General features: G+C 45.4%; 1 long non-coding RNA gene across 1 annotated transcript; it reads left to right on the top strand.

The window, feature by feature from the left end:
• Positions 1 to 2,757: 2,757 nt before the first annotated feature.
• LOC310755782 lies at positions 2,758 to 7,849 on the top strand. The gene is made up of 2 exons (XR_014544541.1): positions 2,758 to 3,601; positions 4,333 to 7,849. It is a non-coding gene; the product is annotated as an uncharacterized lncRNA (long non-coding RNA).
• The last annotated feature ends 209 nt before the right edge of the window (positions 7,850 to 8,058 follow it).

Raw genomic sequence — 8,058 nt, 5'->3', positions numbered from 1 at the left:
TCAGAGGCCACTTCTTGCTTATCATGGCCTCAGAGAAACAGTCTCTTGCTTTAACCTTCTGCGTACCCTACCAATCTCTGGGAGTTCGGAACATGAGTACATGGAAGGACCTTTGTCTGACTTTCTAAATAATAAATGCCTCCTTTGCCATCAGAAGATGATGTTGGAGATTAATAGTGACAGCTGCAAGAAAGAATAAACTTTTGTTAAAGGGCATTCTGGGTATCATCAGCATCAGCAGTGGATCTGTACAGAGTGGGAGGCTGTCTCTGAGCTATCCTGCCCACATGTGTGAGAGACAAATTCACCAATGATACATAAGCTTCACGTGGCCCCCTAACCTCCCCTCCAGTTATAGTTTCGTCCATCTGCTTTCTGTGGCATGTCAAGTGTAAGGTAGGATGAACTGATCCTGCTGAGATTTATAAGAGGAATACAGTAATCAAATTCTCATCGTTTGGTTGAAGCCTCTGTGGAGACTTCAAGAACAAGATAACACTAGTGCCGCTGCAACACATTTTAAATAAATGTGCTTGCTGGCATCACCGTGGAAATGAACAGAACCGACCATAGCATATGATGACAGGATGGATTTTTTCCGCAGCTATAATAGTTGAGCCTTTGTGACAGTTCATGCCGAATTATGTGCATTAGTCTAGTTTGCATAACTGGTGCTGAGTAGCTTTTTTTTAAAAAAAATGCATGCAAAATCTAGAAGCAGGTAAAAAAAACAAACCACAAGATGTTCCTTGAGCTTGAAAACCATGGTGACTACAGAACAAAGACAAGACAGAAATGGCTTCTAGCGGGCAAAGCTAGCAATACATGAAAAAGTGCCTTGCTGTTGCTATGCTCCCTTTTTGGATAAATCTGACTTGGCCACTGCAATACCCCTAACCTCTGTGCTCTGGGAACATCCAGGATGGATTACTGTCATGCACTCTGTGTGGGGAATATGAATGGAAAACTTAAACTGCCCCCCCCCACCAAATGCAGCAGCCAGATTACTGGGTCACCTTCCATTTAGAATATATGCAACCTCTGCCCTGGTTGCCAGTTTATTTATGAGCCTAATCCAAAATGCTCACATTAGTTTTTAAAGCCGTAAACAACTTAGGCCCCAAATATCTGAAAGACTGCTTCCTTCCCTACAGAGCCTTTTAGGTGTTAGGATCAGCAGAGGGGGTCCTCTTGGTAGTTCCACACCCCCACTCAGATGGTTTTTTTTAGGGGAGGGTGGCAGCCTGGGACAGGGCCTTTTCTGTGCAATCCCCAAAACTGTGCAATCCCCTTCCCACAAAGGTGCTTACGGCAACTTCATTTTTCACTTTCCATCATATGCGGAAGACACATCACCCTGCCTTGGGCTTGGACACCTGAGATGTATGTTTTTGTGGCTCACCCTTTTCTTCTGACAGTGTTCGCCCCCCCCCCCCGACCTTTTCAAAACAGTGTGTTTGAAATTGCTGTATCCCAATGTGATGAAGGGTGGGTAATAAATTGAATGAAAAAGAATAAGTATCCAAGGCCAGACCCTTATCAGGTGACTACCAACTCCCCACGACATATTGGCATATCTGTGCCTCACCTGCTCAATGGCCTGCCCTTAGGCAGTAATGATCCTATCGTTAGGTAGAGTGAGGCAGCTGCCTCATGCAGCAGACATAGAGATCCTGCAATCGCAACCATTTTCAGCTTGAGGAGCAGCACTTTTTTTTATCTTCTTCGGAATCTGTGCATGAGAATACTACTCAGAATAGATTGTCCAAATTAAGACTGCTGCATTTACCTATTTTTCTGTGTATAAGACGCCCCCACGTATAAGACGCCCCCTATTTTGGGGGACTCCAAATTAAGAAAACACTCCTCAGCGCTACCCGTGTATAAGACGAGCCCCAATTTTAAACATAATTTTTTGGTTAAAAAACCTAGTCTTATACACGGAAAAATACGGTAATTTGTCATGAACTGCATACCCTCCAACATTTCTCCAATGAAAATAGGGACGCCAATAATAATAATAATAATTATAATAATATCCCACTCGTCTGACTGGGTTGCCCCAGCTTCCAACATATATAAAAACATAATAAAACATTAAACATTTTTTAAAAATCATCCCTATACAGGGCTGCCTTCAGATGTCTTCTAAAGGTTGCATATCTCCTTGGCTTGGGGGTCGCATAACTCCATCCCCTCCAACATTTCTCCGATGGCAATAAGGACGTCCTAAGGAAAAGCGGGACATTCTGGGATCAAATCAGAAACCGGGGCGGCTTCTGTAAATCCGGGACTGTCCCTGGGAAACAGGGACATTTGGATGGTCTGCAACCTTAAGGGCAGTTGGTGGAAAAACTTCCACTGACCTGACCTTCATGTGCTACAATGGGCTCACCTTGTCTCCATGGTTATGCCATCACACACACAGTTTAAAGCGGTGTTTCAGCTGATACAGGTGTTAATCTTGCTGCTGTGTTAGCATTAGGAGTTTCTCTAGGTGGTGAATGAACACATTCTTGGCTTCTGGCCTTGTCTGTTGTTCTCAGCCTAAAGGTTAAAACAGAGCTTCTGCTAAGCCTAGGCCTGTGCACAGTGGCGTAGCGTGGGTTGTCAGCACCCGGGGCAAGGCAAGTAATTTGCGCCCCCTAACCCGTGGATTTGCGCCCCCTAACCCATGGATTTGCCCTAACCCCAGATGTTGCGCCCGGTGCGGCCCGCCCCCCCTGCACCCCCCACGCTACGCCACTGCCTGTGCAGCCTTTTCCAGCACACACGGGATAGTAGGGACCTGGGCTTGCTACTGTTTAGTTCCTGTGCCTTGTGGTGTTTATGTAAAGTCACCGCTGCCTAGACAACAGAGAAAATGTGGCTGGGGGTGGGAGCTACGTACAAAATAAAAGGATGGCCCCTGTAACTGTTAGCAGTAAAGGGAAGGAGGTCAGAAGGTTTTCTGTACATAGATTCCCACTAAAAGATAAAGTCCAGAAGCAATTTAAAGGTAAAGGTAAAGGGAACCCTGACCATTAGGTCCAGTCGTGGCCAACTCTGGGGTTGCGGCGCTCATCTTGCTTTATTGGCCGAGGGAGCCGGTGTACAGCTTCCGGGTCATGTGGCCAGCATGACTAAGCTGCTTCTAGCGAACCAGAGCAGTGCACGGAAACACCGTTTACCTTCCTGCTGGAGCGGTACCTATTTATCTACTTGCACTTTGATGTGCTTTCAAACTGCTAGGTTGGCAGGAGCAGGGACCGAGCAACGGGAGCTCACCCCGTCGCGGGGATTCGAACCGCCGGCCTTCTGATTGGCAAGTCCTAGGCAGTTGGAGGCAAAAAATGAAACTTCGACATATTGCCAAATCTGCTTAGATTTCCACCCCCTCCGCTTAAAAGTTTCCCAAAGTCCAAGCCTGAACATATTTTGTGAGCACTGTTAAGACCTGTTTAGACTGGCTTTTGGAGATCTGGCAGAGTTTATTTTAGTGTTGTAATTTTATTAGGTTTCATTGCATTTTAATAGGTGTGGGTATGTGCGTGTTTCTGTCTGAAGCCTTTAGGGTGAGCTGTAAATTTGAATCAATACATGGAATGAGCTTCTAATACAGGTAAGCGAACTCTTTCTTCAACCTAGTTTTCCATTAGGCATGGTTTAAGGGGGACCACAGCGGAATGTTGCAGAGAGGTTTCCTGATGGCTTTGGTGAAATGCAGCAAATAATATAAGGGAAAAGAATTAGAAAATAGATATAAGTATCACTTCCTTAGAGACTTCCAAACCTACACTCCCCACACCTTGTATATTAAATTGATTTATAGGCCAGTAAATGCAGAACCTCACATTGCTCTCCGGGGATCCCTTAGGAAGATGGGAATAGCTTATGCAATTTGCATAATTGGTTGGTTGGATAGGGCTTTTGTTTTTAAAAGTCATGCTCTTTAACTAAGGATAACCAATTTGGGATATTTGGACAGCAAAAGAATTAAGTGCAAAGGATGCTGAGTTATATTGCCCACGAGTAAGTGCTCAAGTATGAAGTCATTTCCCCCCCTGCTAATATTCCTTTCCTTTCGCAGTCTGGTAACTGAAACTGTCTCTGAAAACAAGGGTGCAATGTTTACTCTGGATTGTTATCAAGTGAGCTGGACTTCTTGAACCTAACCAATGAAGCAAGCTGGTCTTCCCTTTACTGATGGGGTCAATATCTGAAAGGCTCTCAGTGTACTTCCATACAGGTCTACTCAAAAGCAAGTCCCAGTGAGTTCAATGTAACTTAACAGCTAGAAAACTGAGCAGAGTCTCAAATTATGCACCCCTTGCTTAACAAATCATGTTATAGGAAAATTACCTCTCCAGTCACCGAGAGAGTTCTGTTGGGAGAAATTGTTCCTCGCATCTCTGGCTGTTCTCCTATGGAGTGCGGAAGAATCCTGTCATTTCCCTTTCTCCCTAACACCTTCGTGAAGCTCCCAAGATCATCCAAAGAACAGGGTTGAAGTGTCATCAACATGCTGACAACAGCCAGGCTTCTTTTATATCAGATTCAAGTGCTGCTTCTTTCCTGGCGACTGTGGCTGCGTGGGGCAGAGTGGAACAACCTTAGGTGGAATCCAGACAACACAGAGGTAACACTGGTCAGAAATCCACATTAGCTGGAGGAGACCCATCTGTGTTTACCATATCCTGGAAAGACCCTCAATTCCCAGATGGAAACTGTGGCCGGAACTAAACATTTCCCCAAGTAAAAAAGATTATCATTGGAGAACAAGGTTTTTGGAACCCATTGCCTATGCTTTTGTCAACATCCAGGTTTAAAACTGAGGAACTTTGAAAGAAACCACTCCTGACACAACGCAGCAGCCCATTTGAAGGATATGCAATAACTTATCATTTGCTTCTGGGTACCATTTTTAAGATCATCAACAGCCCAAGCCTCGTCTTGTATGTACATTCTAGAAGAATGGACAAAGATTAAGAGACACATCTGCAATTCCTGCTCACTTTTGCTCTGGCGCCACTTACTTTTCTATCTGGCCACATCCACTGAATGAATGTGAGCCCTAACAGTTTTCAGATGATATAACATGGGCCTTGGTTTGGGGGGGGGGCGGGGGAGAAATCCTCATCCCTGCATTAGGGAGAGTTTGCTGCTCCATTGCTGTGCCCTGGAGAGGCGCTGATCCAAGTTTTAACTTAGGATGTATTAACTAGCAAAATGGCACCCATGTTTCCTTACATGGGGGATGTTACCCATTCACTCCCATCCCTGCATTCAGAAGCAAGTCAAAATGTCTTTGTTGACCCAAGCTTTCCAGTTTTCATAGGCATTCAGATTTCTTCAGTTGGATCATTTATTGGTTAGACTACTCTTGTTAATTTGTTAAAGCTTTGCCATAGTTTGAGTGGAAGCTACTCTGGTTTTACACAGAAGGGTGGGTTATAAAATCTACATACCTGTCAATACTTTTCTTGCCCTGTGACTGGCTAATTTAGGGATGTGGCCTAGTTTATTTTGTCTTGACACAGAACCCCCCTTTCCTGCCTTTAAGAGTATAGACTATAAGCAGCAATAAAATAAAATATACCAAACTTCTGCAAGATTCCTTTCAGTATCTGTGAGAAGGAACTTGCATGGTGTGGTAGTACTGGAAGCTGCAGTATAGAATGATCTTTCCCTCATCAGCTGCCTTGGTGTACCCCAGAGTCTGTACTTGCTCTACTTTTACGGTGTTTGTAAACTCTAGCACTCAATACAACGTACCAGGGACAGGTAAGGTTGAAAAACGGAAGGAATCTCTATTGGTCTGAGGGGAAGAACATCTCAGTCATCCTTCAATGGAAATTGTAGCTTCTCTAGAAAAGCTAAAGAGATAATGGAACATCAACCAGGGGTGGGAGCCTTGTTGGGAAGCTGCGGCCTTCCAGATGTTGCTGGATTTCAACTTGAATAGGTACATCAATAGCTACACTGGCAATGCTGTCTGAGGCTGTTAGGGGGCTGGTAGTCCAATAACACCTGAAGGACCACAAGTTCTTCACCCCTGGTCCCCACCCGGAATCTAATTGTGGGTGGTTGACTGCTTCAATGCCCAAAAAACTTCATTTATCTAGAACAGGGGTAGGAAACGTCTAGCCCTCCAGATGCTATTGAGCTACAGACATCTCATCATCCCTGACCACTGGCCATGCTGGCTGAGGCGGATGGAAGCTGGAGTCCGAGAACAAATAGTGTCACAGGTTAGCCACTCCTGATCTATAAGACAGGCTAGGAGTTCAGAAAAGCCATTCTGATTTTTGACACCCCCAGAACCGCTGATTTGGCCAATACCTGAGCAAAATCCTCTCCCTGCTTTCCTTCTCCCAGTAGCCCAGTATTGCACTGGGTTGGCATAGAAACCACATCAGGGCCAGGCATCACACAGCAGCAGTTACATAAGCTCAAGGAAGGAAAGGAGGAAATAAAAATAAAGAAGCAACTCTTCTTAAGGAAGATGCACGGAGGCCACAAGGGATAAGTAGCTCAGGAGGCAAGGTGCCCACTCACACAGAGTTTAAAAGGCAGCAACTCCCTGAAGTCAAGGTAGCGGGAAGAACATCCATATCAAGCTGATATCTAGCAGAAGCACTGTTCCCTCGTGGACAACTTTTGAGTAATGCCCTGTTTAGAGTCTTGCCACTTGCGTAATGGGTGCTAAACTTTGGTCTCTTCCATTTGAAGAGTTTTATTCCCAGGAACACCTAAGAAAAAAAGAAAACCCAGTAATTTCTTTTCTTCTCTGTTTTGAGATTGCCATCCCCTGGGGGTGAGGATGCTTCGTGTGGAGCACAACTCCTTGGGGCAGGGACAGAAAGTTCTGGACCCAGAGGGATAAAAGCACCAGCAGATGGGAGGGACACTCATTGTGGCTTTTCCTCCCCACCAAAAAGGCAGACCCACTGCAGAAAAACAAAAACAAAAGACAGGCTGACATTAACACTCTTACCTGTGTCCCTTCTTTCTGTAGCACCAGTTTCAGTCTCCCCAAAGGTTACCAACAATGCCATGGAGTAGTCCAGCTGCTCTCTAACAAACTAGCAAGTCAAAACTGCCCCTTGCATACATTCTAGAACAGGAGAGTGCCATTCACAATCCTCTCCTTAACTTTCTAACCAACAAGGATTCTTTCAGAAAGACCCTTCCTGCTCTGTAAGAGCAATCCTAGGAAGCCAACATCCTCTATACGTTTCAGGTCCCAAGGTGGGGTGGGGTGGAGGGAAGTGCATTGGCTGCTGATGGAGGTATGTGACTGGACACCAGAGATTGACGGCGTCAGAAACACTTTATTGCTGCTACCCTGAACTGCTCCTGCTGGCTTTACTGTTTGAGGAGCTGCACAGAGATTCAGCCAAGAGATGGAAATTTTTGACTCACGCGCAGGAAGCGGAGAGTTTGGAGAGGCTGGGCAGCAGCCCTAATCTTACCCGGCTTTAGCCAAAGATGTCACCGACTGGGGATATTGCAGAGGGAAGCTGTTTAGTTAGCACTGTGGCTACTCTCTAAGGCCACTTTACATATCTGCAGTCCTTACTCTCCTATGGAGCTGGCAGGCTCTTTCGCTGGCTTTCTTTCCTGTACTTCTTGGCAGTGAAGAAGAGGAAGAAAAACGCACTCCCGTTAATTTCCCCTGGGCACTGAGCTACCTAGCTAACTGGGCGCAATGGAGCCTACTGGGGATCCCTGTAGGGAAGCTGAATGCTTCTACAGTACCCTTAATACCAATGAAAAAGTCCTGCTTGAGAAGCAGGCCTTGGCATTTGCTCACAAATGTAGTAACAATCAATCAATGACAGCAGTCCACAGCAACTAAGAGGTTAAAGCCGGAGAATGTTTGTTCTCAGCCACAGTGATGGAACAGGTAAGGGTAGGACTGCCACCTGGTGAACAAAGTGAATACAGCAGTACTGAGACAGAATTGGCAACAGGCAAACTAACTTGTAAGAAATCACAGCACACTTCCCGTAATTATTTGTCTCCCAGATGTAAAGGCTGGTCGAATGGTCTTTGAGCACATTATATAGAAAGGAT

The sequence above is a fragment of the Podarcis filfolensis genome (assembly GCF_964270895.1).
Source record: "Podarcis filfolensis genome assembly, chromosome: 2".
In the NCBI taxonomy this organism is placed as follows: domain Eukaryota; kingdom Metazoa; phylum Chordata; class Lepidosauria; order Squamata; family Lacertidae; genus Podarcis; species Podarcis filfolensis.
Note: the sequence above shows the minus strand (reverse complement) of the source record. Positions and strands in the feature narration are given on the sequence as shown.